This window comes from Spermophilus citellus (genome assembly GCF_964194105.1).
Source record: "Spermophilus citellus genome assembly, chromosome: 13".
Taxonomy (NCBI): domain Eukaryota; kingdom Metazoa; phylum Chordata; class Mammalia; order Rodentia; family Sciuridae; genus Spermophilus; species Spermophilus citellus.
In genome coordinates, this window is record NC_138193.1 from 101,211,719 (window position 1) to 101,227,435 (window position 15,717).

The 15,717-nt window shown below is 48.5% G+C and overlaps 2 long non-coding RNA genes across 2 annotated transcripts in view; both read right to left on the minus strand.

The window, feature by feature from the left end:
- Positions 1 to 773: 773 nt before the first annotated feature.
- LOC308632672 lies at positions 774 to 4,355 on the minus strand. Its single transcript, XR_014018630.1, has 3 exons — positions 4,071 to 4,355; positions 3,172 to 3,392; positions 774 to 2,400 (listed from the first exon to the last, which is right to left on the minus strand). It is a non-coding gene; the product is annotated as an uncharacterized lncRNA (long non-coding RNA).
- A 1,511-nt stretch (positions 4,356 to 5,866) lies between these two features.
- Positions 5,867 to 15,717, minus strand: part of LOC308632975 — a 36,708-nt gene continuing 26,857 nt past the window's right edge. Inside the window, exon 4 of the long non-coding RNA XR_014018666.1 lies at positions 5,867 to 6,445. This is a non-coding gene — a long non-coding RNA (uncharacterized lncRNA). The remainder of the gene's footprint in view (positions 6,446 to 15,717) is intronic.

Below are 15,717 nucleotides of genomic sequence, written 5' to 3' on the forward strand. Positions count from 1 at the left end.
TTTAGTTTAATATCTTTAACAGAAAAAGAAAACATTGGATTCAGAAATAGTGGTTTTGCAAATGCATCTATTTCCAACGCTCACTGCCGGACAACTAGAGCTTGCTCTTTGAGGATGGCCAGGTGGTCAGTGGAATTCTACCAGGTTCACTTGAGTCTTGGGACCTTAAGGTTTGCATCATGAAGCTGCGTGTTACCGCACTTCCATGTGGCAGATGGCCTCGCCACCGCAAGGGACTCAGAAGTCAGGAGCAGGAGACACCAACAGAAGTGCAATTAATCAGAGCAATTGCTTCCCCTGCTGTGAACATGCCACTTCCCGGGGTGTGGAGGGCAACACACGGAAGGACCTGCCTTTGCGTCGCTGCAGCATTCAAAACCACGTCAAATATGCAACGTGCTTTCATTTTTGACATGGGTCTCCATGAAAACTGCTGCAGCCACAAGCCAGCCAATGTGCAGGGCAGCAAAGTCCCTGGCTCTCCTGGCCCGGGTGGGGACGGGTGGGGACGAGTGTTGTGCTTCACCAGAAGCCAAAGGTTCCCTCCAAATCAATATAATGAAAGCTTCTGACGGAGACTGGCTGGAATCCCGGCTTTGCTAATTGTTATTTTTATGGGAAAATTACTTGTTTTTGTTCCTTGTGAACCAGAAGAAGGAAAACAACTTAAGGTAGTTGCTGAACAGGATGGGAAAGCCCGCTAGCTCCCTAGGGAGATGACACCTGAGAGCTGTGGATTTGGTGGGACTGGGGGAAGCAAAGGCCCAGGGGCTGGTCTACCTACCCTATGCTAGTACTTGCTTGGGAAATTCTGAATCTTGGGTTTCAGTGTACAAACTGGTGATTTAAAACCTGCTGAATTATGTGAGTTTGGGGAATTAAACGAGTCAGGGGCTAGGGGAAATCCCTGGGAGGAACAAGTTATAAAGAATCCCAAGGTGTGAGGGTGGGAGCAGGTGATCAGGAGGAGAGGGTCCTTTGTGGGAAGGATAAGGCTGGTGCCTCCCCTGGAAGCCAGAGAACCAGGCAGATCCTGAACAGCTGGGTCTCTTGCTGTGGGACCCAGGGCCTGAGGAGGAGCCCTGAGGCCAGGGGAAGTTGCCCTCAAGGTTTCCCCTACCCCAGGGGTCTGGGTTCCCCTCTGCTCCCCACAATTTTGGCCAGGCCTTGGGAGAGAGGGCCCTGATGGCCCGTTTCAGCTACTGGACTAGGAGGAAGCTATTTGCATTTCCCCCTTCACCCAACTCAGCAGCAGAGAGGCTTTGGCATGGGTTGGTGGGAATGGGGCTGCCTTCTGCTTGCCAGTTGGGGAATAAGGGAATGGGGGAAGGGCTGGTCCCAGGTGGTGCTCCTGGTGTCACTCCTTGAATATGGGTGAGCCTCTGAGAAGAGGGAACTGCTGGGACCTCTGCAGGCCACACCTGTGTTCCTTACTTACAGCTCGAATAACCATGAATTTGGCAGTTTGAACAGCAGATGATTCATTTCTCCTGGTTCTGGAGGCCCGGGTGTAACATCAAGGTGCTGGCAGGGTCCTGCTTCCTCAGCAAGCTCTAGGGGAATCCCTCCTTGCTGTCCACCTTCTGGCAGCCCCCATATTCCTGGGCTTTGGCAGCATCACCCCGTCTACCTGACTTCACATGGCCTTCTTGGCTCTGGGTGTCAAATCTCCATCTTCTTTCTCTTAAAAAGATACTAGTCATTGGGTTTGGGGCACCCTAAATTCAGGATGGTCTCATCTCAAGACCCTTTACTTAATTACACTTGCATTGCTGCGCAGGGTGGTGCACACTTGTAAACCCAGTGGCTCAGGAGGCTGAGGCAGGAAGGTCATGAGTTCAAAGCCAGCCTCAATAGCTTAGCAAGGCTGTAAGCAAATTAGCAAGACCCTGTTTCTAAATAAAATATCAAACAGGCTGGGGATGTGGCTCAGGGGTTAAGCACCCCTGAGTCCAATCCCTGGTACCAAAAAAAAAAAAAATTACGCTTGCAATGACTTTATTTCAGAAAATGTCATACCCCCAAGTGCTAGGGGTTAAGACTTGAGCATGTCTTTTGGGGGAGACACGATTCAACCCACTATAGTAACATTTAGAGATTCCAGGGATTTAGACCCAATTTCTTTGGGGCTTTCATCCATGGACTCTGCCTACCATATCTCCTATGTTTTCATGGCCACCAGTGGGCTCTGGCCCCAGAGACTACAGATTCCTGAACTGGACTAGATGACAGGCAAGATGCCCAGCCCTCTTTCCTCCATTGGAACCTGGCAGAGGTAGGACTGCAGCCCTAGATCCTTGGCTGCCTGTGTCTGTCCACACAGTTCTGGGCAGGTAGACAGGATCATCTGGGGCTGGTCCCAGGGGCTGAAGCTCCCTGCTGGAAACAGGACGATGGAGCCTGTGAAGATTATAATGATTACTGCTACTGATTGAAGCTCTTGTATGTTCTACAGACTTTTCTTCATGATTCCACTAAGTACTAACAATAATTCTGACCATTTTATAGACAAAAATACTGAGGTTGGTAAGCTTTTATAACCTGACGTACGTGTCAGTCACAGTTTATAAGTGGTAGAACCAAAGTGATAACCTGAGTTGCTTACAGGACATGGTCAGCATCTCTCCTTGGCAAACTAGGATCCTGAATCGCAGGCACAGGGTAGAGTGGCGGTTAGGGAGAGAGTCCCAACCTCAGGGCTCCACCAAGGCCTGAGTCAGGGGTCTTCATGGTCCCAGGGCTCATGTTATGGATGGTGGTGGCATTGGTGGTGCAGGTTCTGGTGGGAACAGAGAAGTGGCCCCAACCTGGAAATCCTGGTGTTCCGAGCAGACAGAGCCAGATTGGGAGCTGACGGTTGACCAGGGCCAGAGTACTGCTTCCCAGGCCAGCTCTCCCCAGTGCTGGCTGTCTCCTTCCAGGAAGGGCTTTGGGACTGAGCAGCCCTGGACACGGCAAGAAACCAGAAACCCAGGGCTCAGACCCTGTCCTGGCTTTATCGGTCCTGTGACTTTCGAAAATGATTCAACCTCTCTGAACCTGGAGTCCCGGGAAGTCAGATGAGGCGAGTTGGGTAGGCAGGCGGGGGCTGAGAATTGGTCAGGGGTCTCTGGTCCTGTCCTGCCCGGAAGCTCTGGTCTGCTGGAGGGGAGCAGACAGAACTAAACAGACCTGATCCGTATTCTGCCCAGGCCTCCCAGCACTGGGGAAGTGGCGGGCTCCATTTCCAGCTCTTGAATTGACGCCTCCTCTTGGTGTGGGAATCCAGGAGCATCCAGCATTTGCTGCCCCAATGGCTCCACAGAGAGGCTCCCTGCAGAAGTCCTGGTGCTCCTTCTTCCCAGGGAAGGAGCTCAGAGGTGCTGTGGGCGGCTGGGGGGCCCTGCCGGGTCCTGGAGGGCCCGAGGGGAACAAGCAGGAGGGAAGGTGGGTCTTCTCTACTGGCTTCTCCCCTCAGGAGGAGGGGGGTCTGGGGGCTCCCAGGACTATTTTTCTAATCTGTGGCGCCAGCCCCAGTTTGGCAAATGACCCTTCAGGGAACCAGGGCAATAAAGTTGGAATGTCTCGGGCACAGGAAAAAGGACACAAAGGCAACAGTGTAGGGAGGGTTCTGCAGGAAGAGATGGGAACCGGGGTCCTGGGCTGCTGGGAAGGTCACAGGCTCCAGGAAGCAGGCGGTGACCCTGGGGCTCAGGCAGTCGGGGGTGGGGGGGGGTCTCTTATGGCAGACTCCAGAGCCTGGCTGAAGCCCACTCCCCAGCCTGGACCTGGGTGGGAAAACACAGACGGAATGAGGGAGAGGAAGACCTGGTAAAAGGGGTGCAGCCTAAGGAAGGGGGTGCGGGGGTAGCGTCTCTCCTGGCTTCAGGCCAGAGGAGTCGAGGAAGAGCTGACTCCAGAGTCAGGCCTTGGCTTTCATTTTCCTTTTCTAAGGGCAAAGTCAATTCAGGCCATGTGTAACCCCTGCTTGAAGGAAACCAGAGGGGAGGGGACTCAGGGCACGACCCAGAAGCTAGGCCCTCCCCACTGTCCTCCCTGTGTGGCCTTCCTCAGGTCCCCTCTGCTCTTACCTTGAATCCCGCCATCCTCTCCAGGCCTCCTGTGGCTTCTCAGGGTCCTTAGTAAGATCAAGCTCCTAGGTGGTCTTTGAAGCCCCCTCATGATCTGGCCCTGCTGTCCTCCCACCCCCAGACTTAACTCCCACACTTCTCCGTCACAGAGAGCCACTTGCTTCTGACCTCAGGCCCTGCCCATTTTGCTCTCTTTTCTGAAACACCACTTCCTCTCTTCTTCCCTAGCAGGACCGTACCTGGCCCCTGGGATTGCGGTACAGACAGTGCTTCAAAGGAAGCAGCCCGGCTTTCTGCTCGGTACCCACAACACCCTCCGCCACAGTTCTGGAAACACTGCCAGCGTTTAGACATGTCCCATCTCTCTCTCAGCATCCCAAGCAGCCTGGGAAATGATGTCCTAGTTCAGCCACGCTGAGGGCAGGTGCCCAGGTGCCCAAGTGCCCAGAAAGCATTTGACAGAGAGTGAGGTGGAGAGCTCAAGTTCAGCTACCTGGGGGTGAACTTTGGAAGGCTGAGAAATGGAAGGGATGGGAAAGTGCATACCCCTAGGGTGAAGGTATAATGCTTTAGATTGGAAGTGGGGCTCCAGGTTCTGGTGTCTTTGACTAAAAAGAAGGAGAAAACTGCTGCAGTCTGGCTGGGCACAAAATCACGAGCCACTCAAGTAGGAACAAACTTTATTTTTTGAAACTGCCGCCAATGCTCCGACCGCGCCAGGGAAGATTGCCGATCCACCCACGCGGTGTTCTCCCGGAACCCCGGAGCAAGTTCCTCCCCCCGGAATTCCCTCCTACTGCACTTCCCCAACCAATGGGAACTCTCCAGGAGTCCCGCAGCAGGCCGAGGTGAACAGCAGGAGTCCAAAATCCATATGAATGTAAATCTTAACATAATCATATCATCTCAATGGCTAGCTGGCGTCACCTTTCAACCAAAAATGCCATGCATCATATTACATGGCTGTGGCTCTTAGCATCTCCCCCCTTCTGTTTAATTAAGCAACAAGCAATGTGGCTAGGGACCGTGCCTATTAGGTTTGTCCAATTCAACATATGGTTCTTACCCGTCATCGGAAAACTGACCTCTAGGCGTCAGCCTCCTGTCCTAGGTTGATACCACTGCAATTGGATCATACCCGTCACTGACTACCGGTCCAGCATATAGCCATACTTGTGGATAGGTCTATGCACCAGTGTGGGGGGGTGAAGTTCTTTGCCTCACCTCTGTTGGCCCCCAGATTTGGCCTTGGTGCCAGTGGGGGGGGGGTGAGGTTCTTTGCCTCACCTCTGTTGGCCCCCAAAATTAGACCATCACTAGTAGAAGGGAGGAGGATACAGAAATGCCACGACACCAAGTCAATTTACGGCTCCTTAGGAAAAATTGCATCACTGGTGACACATCAACAAAGATACGCCAGCATTACCAAAATTCGCTGCATCAACAGATAGATCACAGTGCATACAAGTGATACATAGTCCAGGCAAGTTCTATAAGCAGTTCAAAGCAGAGGAATCTATCAATATGTCCATTTCCTCCCAAAATAAATCGACTCATTGATTGAACATTACTTGTTGAGTTATTATTCATTGATGTATCAGTTTATACAGTTTGTTGTGATAATTATCGAAGAAGTTGTAGTTTGGTTTCATCTTTGTCTTCACCGGCACTGGGATGAAAATAGGGATTCTGACAATGATGCTAAAAAAATATGTAACATTTCAACAGGTATTAAGAAAACAATTTTTAGAACAATTTACATTATCCTGAACAGAATTATTAAATATAATGAAAAGGAAAGGTGAAAGTAAACAAACAGATCTGTTAACCTGCTTATTTGTACACATATTAAAACAATCTTCAACAGCTGTTTACCCAATTTAAATTAAACCATTAAAATCACGTGAATAATAAAAAAATTCGGATCCATTTATTCATGAGCGCTTTTCATATATGATATATGGACATACGCACATACAGACATACAACACAAAACAGAAGTGTGTACACGTAACATACAACACATAAGACAATAGTAAAGGCCTTGTAGCTTTACCTAGGTGAAGTCTCCATTGCAATGTTTAAAAACTCCATAGTCAAAAAATAAAACTGATCAGAAAAACATTAACCTAGGTCTGTATGAACTCAAAAATAAAATAGAACTTTATGATGTGGGAAAAAGCAATAATAAAATAGATATTGAAAAAAGCATCCTGGTTAATCACTGTTGTAGATGTAAGAATACCCAAGCTGGAGTTCTGGATATCAGCTGTTATGGATTTGAGTCAAATCATCTTCCTTTTGGTCTGTAGAAATTGTTCTGTAGAAATTGTTTTGGTTAACCTCTCTGGAATCCAAATCGGCTGCTGTTCTCCCTGTGGAAAAACACAAACAGAGCCCCGACTCCAGACAATCACTAGGTCAGGACCTTTCCATTGTCCTGTTAGAATATCCTTCCAAAGTACCTTAGGCTTATGTACATTTTTTGGATACAAATGTCTTTCCACAGCACTAAGCCCTGATGAATCCAAATTTAAAAAGTTTAGAGTAAAAAGGGTTATTTTAAGTTTATCTTTGGGGGATATATACCCCTTTCCAATTCCTTCCTTCTGTTTTAATAAGTACATTTTAATAGTTTGATGAGCTCTTTCAACTATGCCTTGTCCTTGTGGATTGTATGGAATTCCTGTTATGTGAGTAATGCCAAATGATGAGCAAAATTGTTTAAAAGAGGTAGTAGCATAACCAGGACCATTATCTGTTTTTAACTGTTTTGGAATGCCCACAGTGGCAAAATTTTGTAAGCAATGAGCTATGACATCTTTAGTTTTTTTCTCCGGCATGAAGGGAGCCCATCAAAAATCGGGAAGAAGTATCAACTGTAACATGCAAATATTTTAATTTTCCAAATTCTGGCAAGTGTGTGACGTCTATCTGCCAGATATGGTTAGGTATCAGTCCTCTAGGATTGACTCCAAGATTAACTTGTGGTAAAAATGTCACACAAGGAAACTTTTATGAAAATTTATAGCTTCTTCTATTGTGGAGAAAATATGTATGTCATGTGTAGATTTATCTGCTAATTCATTGCCCAAACTAAGGGCTCCAGGCAATCCTGTATGTGCCCTGATATGTCCTATAAAGAATGGATCTTTTCTGTCCCACATTAGACTTTGTATAGTGGAAAACAAAGAGAAAACAGTAGAAGAAGGGGAAATCCTACCAGCATCTTCAAGGGATACTATAGCATTAACTACATACTGACTATCAGAAAATAAATTAAATACAGAATCTTTAAACATCATAAAAGCTTATAATACTGCATTAAGCTCTACCTCTTGAGCTGATTTTTTGGATACTAAAAATGTGAAAGTTTGATCAGGGGTAACTACTGCTGCTGTACCATTATTTGACCCATCAGTGAATATATTTGGAGCATTCATGATAGGGGTTTTTCTTGTCATTTTTGGAAAAACTACAGGATGCTTAGACCAAAAAGACAACAAAGGATTAGATGGTAAATGATTATCAAATGAAACATTAGATTTACACATGATTATTGCCCAAGTATTTAACTCATTAGCTAACTCATCAATTTGATTCATAGTATATGGAGTAATAATTTTATTGGGAGAAATCCCAAACACTCCCTTTGCTGCTCTTATTCCTTTGAGTATTAATTGTCCTACAGCCTCAGGATACCTAGTAAGAATAGTGTTAGGAGAATAAGATAAATGTATCCACAATAATGGACCTTCTTGCCAAAATACTCCTGTAGGAATATTTTTTGTTGGTAGTACAATAAATAATAAAGGCAAACTTATATCAATTCTATCCAAATGCATATTTTCCATATATGTTTCAATGATTTTTAATGCCTTTCTTGCTTCAGGCGTTAACATGCGGGGTGAATTTGGATCTGATGGACCTTTTAGAATATCAAATAAAGGTCCCAACTCTCCTGTTGGTATGCGTAGATAAGGCCTTATCCAATTTATGTCTCTCAATAACTTTTGAAAGTCGTTAAGTGATTTGAGTTGATCTACTCGTATTTGAATTTTTGGTGGACGGACCATCGTTGAGGATAATAAAACTCCTAAATAATTAATTGGAAGATTTAATTGTACTTTATCTATTGCTATCTCTAGATTATAATTTTTTAATAAATTTGTAAGTGTGGCATAACATTCTAGCAATGTGTTTTTATCTTTATGTGCCAATAACACATCATCCATATAGTGAAATATTTTTAGTTCAGGATTTTGATTTCTAAGTGGCTGGATTGCTTTGTTAACATAAATTTGACACATAGTTGGACTATTAGCCATCCCTTGAGGGAGTACTTTCCATTCATATCTCTGATCAGGACCTTCATGATTTAGTGCAGGGATAGTAAATGCAAAATGTGGACTATCCTCGGGATGAATTGGAATTGAAAAAAAAAACAATCTTTAATATCTATAGCTAAAACATACCAGGTTTTTGGTAAAGCAGACAATTGGGGAATCCCTGATTGAGCAGGTCCCATAATAACCATCTCATTATTAATGGCTCTTAAATCTTGCAATAATCTCCATTTACCAGATTTCTTTTTAATGACAAAAATGGGAGTATTATGGGGAGATACGGAAGGTTGTATATGTCCCTCCGCTAATTGTTGTTTGACCAGGTCATGGGCTACTTGTATCTTTTATTTAGTCAGGGGCCACTGAGGAACCCACACTGGTCTTTCTGATTTCCAAGTAATTTTGATTGTCTCAGTGGCCCTTTCTGAAAATCCAACCCATGTCTATTTATTTCTTGATCTATTTGAATTGGTGCTGTCATACCTTGTTCTTGTTCTCTTAATCTTTTTTCTTTCCTAAAGCCTTGTCCAGCCCTAGTAGTGGGCACGTTAGGATTGATGTTATTTGTTAATGTCAAACCTAATTGATCTAGGACATCTCATCCCCATAAATTTATAGGAAGATGATCCAATACATATGGTTGTATAGTTCCTTCACATCCTTCAGGATCCTTCCAATCTATATTGCCATGTGAAGCAGGTGCTGGGGTGAGAGAAGCCAGTTCAGGAAGAATTTGTGGCCAGGCAGCACTGCTGTGGAAGTGATTTAGGTGGAGTCCAAAGACAGAAAACGTTTGGCTTCCCTGCTTCAGGTAGAGGCCAGGAAGCCCTGGACAGGGCAGAGCCACTCCCATTAATGACCAGGTGGAGGGTGATGATAAGGGACAGAGAGATGGCACCACCTGTCTACTTTCCTGAAAGTAGGGGGGTTGGGTTGCTGCATATGGAGGGATGAACAAGGTTAAGGGAGTGGGTACGGTTTGGGCCTCTGGCTGCTCTACAGCTCAGATGGAATCCTGGCTGTGGCTTGAGGTCTCTAAAACCCAACTCCAAGGGCACAGGCAGAGTTGAGCCAGTGGCTGAGATCTCCCTGGGGTCAATGGAGTTGGGAATTGGAGCCAGAGATCAGGACCCAGTGGGACTTGGTGCCAGGAACAGCATGCGCAGGGGCCACTGCTGGACTTCAGAACAGTATTGCCAAGTAAAATACAGATTAAATCTGAAGTTTCGAGAAACAAAAAAAAAAAATTTTTTTATAACTCTAACTATGTCCCAAAAATTGCATGGAAATACTTTTAGACTAAATAAATAGAAAGTATTTGTTGTTTATCTGAAACTCAAATTTAGTGGCGTGTCCTGTCTTTTTTATTTGCCATATCTGGCCACTTCAGTTAGGTGTCAGCCACATCTGTGAGGCTCTGTGGCCCACAAACTCAATTCCAGTAAAACAGCCCTAAAGCAAACAAACGCCCCGCAGCTTGCACAGAAAACAAAACACGAACTTCCCGAGAACACGTTATTGTCTGAAGGTGGAAGTCTGTGATTTCTGAAGGAAAAAACAGTCTTCTTCTGAGGAAGAGTGAGTCACAGGCAAGCTGAACATGTTTCTCTGGCTTTTGAGAGTGGGCTGATCTCTGCCCAAAGGCTGCCATCAACCCTACAGCCCATGCCACTCCTGGCTACCAGCCTGTCTGGGACCTGATGTCAGCCTCCGACTCCACTGGGGGCCTCAAGCTGCAGGCCAGACTGTGGGTCAGGCTTTAGAGAAGCCAGGGCAGCCCCTGGGTCCCAGGACAACTCTGAGCCAGAGACGGAGAAGGGGCTTCTGGATCCCCAGGGAAGTCCCAACCCTGAGCTTGGGGCTCAGAGTGGGGAGATTATAGTGAGGTGACCCGCACCCCAACAGGATAGGTTCCTACCCAAGAGGTGTGAGCTGCCTGGGAAAATAAAAAGTCTGAAATAATCAGCAAGAAATAAAGACAGAGCCAGAAATTACATTCCAAGAGGAGCGCCTGGTGGGTCTTCCAGTCCTGATAGGAGTGGAACTGAACAACTGAGAAAGAGCCTCATTTTTCATTCAAGGGGGAGTACACCAAAGCAGGGATAAGGTTTCAGCGGGAGGAGTCTTGATTGGGTGCTTGCTTCTGGGTGTGGCAGGGGTCTTGCAGTAAACAGGTTGATTGGCATTTTGGGAGGCTATGTGGCTCTGGTGGGTCACCCCATCTCTGGTACTGAAACTATGCTAGAACTTCAGTGGGAGCTAGAAGAGGGTGCCACCTGGATTGGGCGTTCTCAAACCAGTCGATTCTGACTGGGAGTTCCCGAAACCAGGCTTCCCTGCCTAATGGCTTCAACATCGCTCAGTTTACCCACGGCTCAGTTCACATGGGTCATGGATGGCTTCCAGCAGGAGATATCACCTTGGTCTGCCTGTCTCCCACCAGACAGGAGTTCTTTGAATCTCTGTGTCCCAGGCTCTCCATCCTGCTGAGCACAGGGCCTTACCTGTCCTGGTGAGTGGGAAGGGATGTGGCCAGACAGCTGTGCAGCCCCAGGTCCGGCTCCTGCAGAGGAGCTGCTGCTCAGAACAAGCAGAGGTGTGACACCTAACTGAAGCGTCCAGAAATGGCAAATAAAAAATATAGGACACGCCACTAAATTTGAGTTTCAGATAAACAACAAAGACTTTTTATTTACTTAGTCTAAAAGTATTTCCATTCAATTTTGGGGACATAGTTAGAATTACAAATTTTTTGTTTGTTTGTTTCTCTGAACTTCAGAGAAACAGGTGGCAGGGCCCTGGTTGGGCCAGGGGACTCCTACCTGGACTCAGACTCCTTCTTCCACCCCTTGTCTTGTGCCCATGTGGGAGTAGAGGGTCCTGTTGAAGTTCCCAAGTCTGCTGCTGTCACTCCTTTACTCAAAACCCTGTGGTGACTGTGACTCACCAGAGTGAACGCTGATGCCCAGCAAAGGCCATTTGGCCCTGGATACCTGCCTGACTTAGGCACCTAGGATTGACCCCTCCCTCGCCGGCTCTGCTGGCCTTGCTGGTCCCCGAACAAGCAGGACTGTGGTCTGCTGTTCCTCTTTCCTAGGATTCTCTTCCCTCAATAGGCACAAGGTAAGGCTCACCACCTTACCCTCAGGCTGCCACTCAAGTGCCTGTTCCCCTGACCGCAGCCACCCCACCCCCACACAACCTTCCTTCCTCCTGATGCTCCTCATCTCCTGAGATCTCCGTAGGCTTCAGGCTGATGGTCTGTCATCTCCCACTGGAATGGGCTTCACATCTGTTTTGCCCACACACAAGTCCCCTCCCCAGCTCCTGGGACAGTGTGGCACCTCGCAGGAGGGAGGGGCCCTGAGGCACCAGCAAGCTCAGGTCTGGAGGAGAAGCAAGGAGGAAACTGCCTTTCCACAGGAGCCAGGGAGCCCCTGTGGCCTGGCACCTAAGGTGGGCCTGGCACTGATGCACGGGCTGGTGGGGCAGAGTGGGGGCTCGCTGAGCAAGCGACCATCAGCAGGAGCTCCCTCTTCTCTTTCGCTTTTGGTGGGTCCCACTGGAATGGAAGGGACACTGGGGGTCCTAAGGAGGCGGGAATCCAGCCAATCCCAGGGACTGGGGTGGGAGAGCAGGATCACAGGTCAGAGAGTGACCTTCTAGGCTGGGGTCAGTCTTCCGGGTACAAAGGCAGCCTCTCCTCTGTCTGTAGAGCCTTGAGGCTGTCTGGCCCCACAACATTCCAGACATTCTTTGGGGTCCTGGAGGCTGAGGGCTATGTCTGGGGAGGAGGGCTTTGTGCAGGAGAGGAAGTATCCAACTGACCCGGACCCCTTTGTTCAGCTGCCAGCACCTCTAGCGCCTTCCTCCTGTCTGGCCTGACTGACCAGCTGGGGCCAGGCTGGGGGTGGGGACAGGACAGGATCCCTGGGGCCTGTGCCCCCTTGCTGCCCTGCAGACACAGAGCCCTTGGACTCCCACAGCCCTGTGGGGCCTGACTGGGGAGGTCCAGTGGGAGTCTGAGTTTTAGAGCAAGACTGACGTACCCCAAGCTTCTAGCCCTCATCTCACAAGTAGCACCTTAAATGGGATGTGGCTAGCCTGTGGGAAGAGCTAGAACCCAGTCAGTCAGCACCCATGTTGGTTTAAGTACCAGCACTGCCACTTGCTAAGGATGTGACCATCTCCCGGTGATACTGACTCTCCAATCTTGGTTTTGTCATCTGTCACATACTCACCAGATCTTGTTAGTGAGAGACTAAAAGAGGGTTATGTGCTGGGGACCAGGACATGCACATGGTCTAGGGACAGCTCTGAACAGCATCCCTCTGCCCCTGCAGGGCCCCTCCCCACAGTTATTGGTCCTGATGGAATGAGTCTCCCTGCCGCACATCACACCCTGACCCAAGGGCACCCAAGAGGCCCCCTCTCCAGTGGGCACACAGGACACATGAATTCCACAGTCGAGAGATTCCGAGAAGGGAATGGAGTGGATGGAGAGGGGATCCCTGTTCTTTGGAGCTCACAGGGTAGGAGGCATCTAGGAGAGCCCTGGGCAGAGAAAGGAAGGGAAGGGAAGGGAGGGGGAAGGGAGGGGAGGGAAAGGAAGCTGGGAGCAGCCCACAGGCCTCATGGCTGCATGTGGCCACAGTGCAGGGAAAGTGCCCACAGTCAGGTTGTGAGCCAGTGACACCGTTCCTCCTTGTCGTGGACTCAAGAGCTGGGGACATGAGGCCTGGGGTGGTGCAGAGAGCTCCAGACGCCGGGGCTCTGGTGGCCAGACAGAAGCGCGGAGAGCTGGGGTGTCAGTCACCCTGCTCAGGTCCAGGTGCCACAGACCCTGGGGCAGTTCAGAGTCCAGGCCTGGAAGGAGATCGTCCCAGTGCTGTCTGTGAGCTGTCCCCAGGTGCAGTTGGGGGCCTCAGAGGGGCGGTGGCACTTGGGCACTTGTCGGGATGTGGTTTCAACACAGCAGTGGGGAGGGTTGGTGGGAGTGAGCGCCCCAGCACTCAGCCAGGGGCCAGGCAGAGCTGGTGACTGCAGCCAGGAACTGCAGAGGGCCCCTGTGCTAGGAAACAGGCCCTGTGCAGCTGTGGGGGTTCAGAGCTCCTGCGGGGCGATGCGAGCTCCCCTTCTGGCTTGTGGCCTGCAGCAAGGCCTGCAGACCCTTCATCAGTCCAGTGGGATGGCCACAGCCATGGCACCAAGTGGCAGTGGGTATGAAGCAGCCAGCAGGAGGCTCTCACCAATAAATAGTGAGACACGTGGTTGCTTCTTTCTCCCAAGAAGCCTGGTCCACAAGGCAGAGATTCCAGGTCCAGCCCTGGCTCTGCTGCGGGGTTCCCAGCAGGCCTCTGGCTGTTTCTGGCCTGTCCTTTCTCCTTTTATATCCTGAGAGGAGTGACGAAGCCCTCCTTATTCTGACCTACTTGCTGACTTTGGCTTGTCCCTGAGAGTTTTGCTCTGTCAACAGAGGAGGGCAGAGGTCCCACATTTATCTTCCAGCTGATATTAGATGTGCCCAGCTGCAGGACCTGTTGGACTGTCCCCTGGAACATGGCTAGCCTACCTGGGAGGGTCGGGTACCACTGCGCCCACTCTAAGTGGGCCCTAGGCTACAGGTGCCTGCCAGGGTCAAGCTGGAGAGGGGGCCTCTTGGGTGCCCTTGGTTCAGGGTGTGATGTGCGGCAGGGAGACTCATTCCATCAGGACCAATAACTGTGGGGAAGGAGCCTGCAGGGGCGGAGGGATGGTGCTCAGAGCTATCCCTAGACCATGTGGCAAGTGGATAGAGCAGCTGGAAGCAGAAGCCTTGGAAATGTCTGGTCAGTCTAGGGAAGGAGCCCTTGCCACAAGGGCAAGAGTGGGCTGCAGGCCAGGGGATTCAGGCACAGATAGAATGAGCCACAGGTGAGTGCAGTATTTGAGGCCACCAATGCTCAGAATCCTGGGTGTGGCCTCACCCAACTTTAATCTCCATGCACAGCTTGGCACTGAGTTTAGGCCAGCCCTGCTGGGGGCCCATGGTCTCGGGTCTTGCCCTCATTTATTGACAGGAGAGGCCTGCTGCTGCCAGGAAGGTGTGGAAGTGAGCTCTGTCTGTCTGTCTGTCTGTCTGTCTGTCTGCAGTTCTGCATCTTTCCACAGAGAAAGCTAGGCCTGCCACTGGGAGAAAGGGACGTGACGTACCACCTGAAAGTGAGCTTGAGCTGGGGTTGGGTTTCTGCTAATGACCCTTTCCTCTTCCTGAGCCCTAAAGAGCATAATGGTGCCCTGACAAAAGTGGCTTGTTGCTCCACCTCTCTGCATGAGGAAAGCTAGTTTGGACACAGGAGGACATCTTCCAGAAATACAAATAAGATTGCAGAAAACTGCTTGTCAAAAATCCTTCAACCAAACTCCGGGCCTGTGGCAAAAAAATCTGGTCTCCTAAATGCAAATTAAAATCACAATGAAATTCCATCACTCCAGTCAAAATGGCAATTATCAAGAATATTAGTAACAATGAATATTGGCGAGGATGTGGGGAAAGAGGTATATTCATACTCTGCTGGTGAGATTGCAAATTGGTGCAACCACTCTAGAAAGCAGTATGGAGGTTCCTCAGAAAACTTGGAATGGAACCACCATTTGACCCAGTTATTCCACTCCTTGGAATATACCCATAGGACTTAAAAACAGTGTACTACAGTTATACACCCACATCAATGTTTATAGAAGCTCAACTCACAATAGCAAAGCTATGGAACCAACCTAGGTGCCCATCAACAGATGAATAGATAAAGAAAATGTGGAGCATTACTCAGCCATAAAGAAGAATGAAATTATGGTATTTGTTGCTAAATGGATGAAACTGGAGATTATCATACTAAGTGAAATAAACCAGACCCACAAAACCAAAGGCTGAATGTTCTCTCTAATATGTGGATGCTAACACACAATGGGGCCAGAGAATAGAAGTTCATTGTAGTTAGACAAAGTGGAATGAAGGGAAGGGAGAGGGGATGGGATTTGGAAAGACAATAGAATGAATCAGACATAACTTTCCTATGTTCATATATGAATACACCACCAATGAAACTCCACATCATGTACAAACAACCACAAGAATCGGATCCTAATTAGAATAAGTATATTCTCTGTATGTGTAATATGTCAAAATATACTCTACTATCATGTATATCTAAAAAAAATTAAAGATAAAAAAAATCTTGTCTCTTTACTGGGGGATACAAGCAAACATGTGTATGAGTGGAGGGCATAAACATGCTTGAGATCCAACCTGCTTGGGTCCAAAT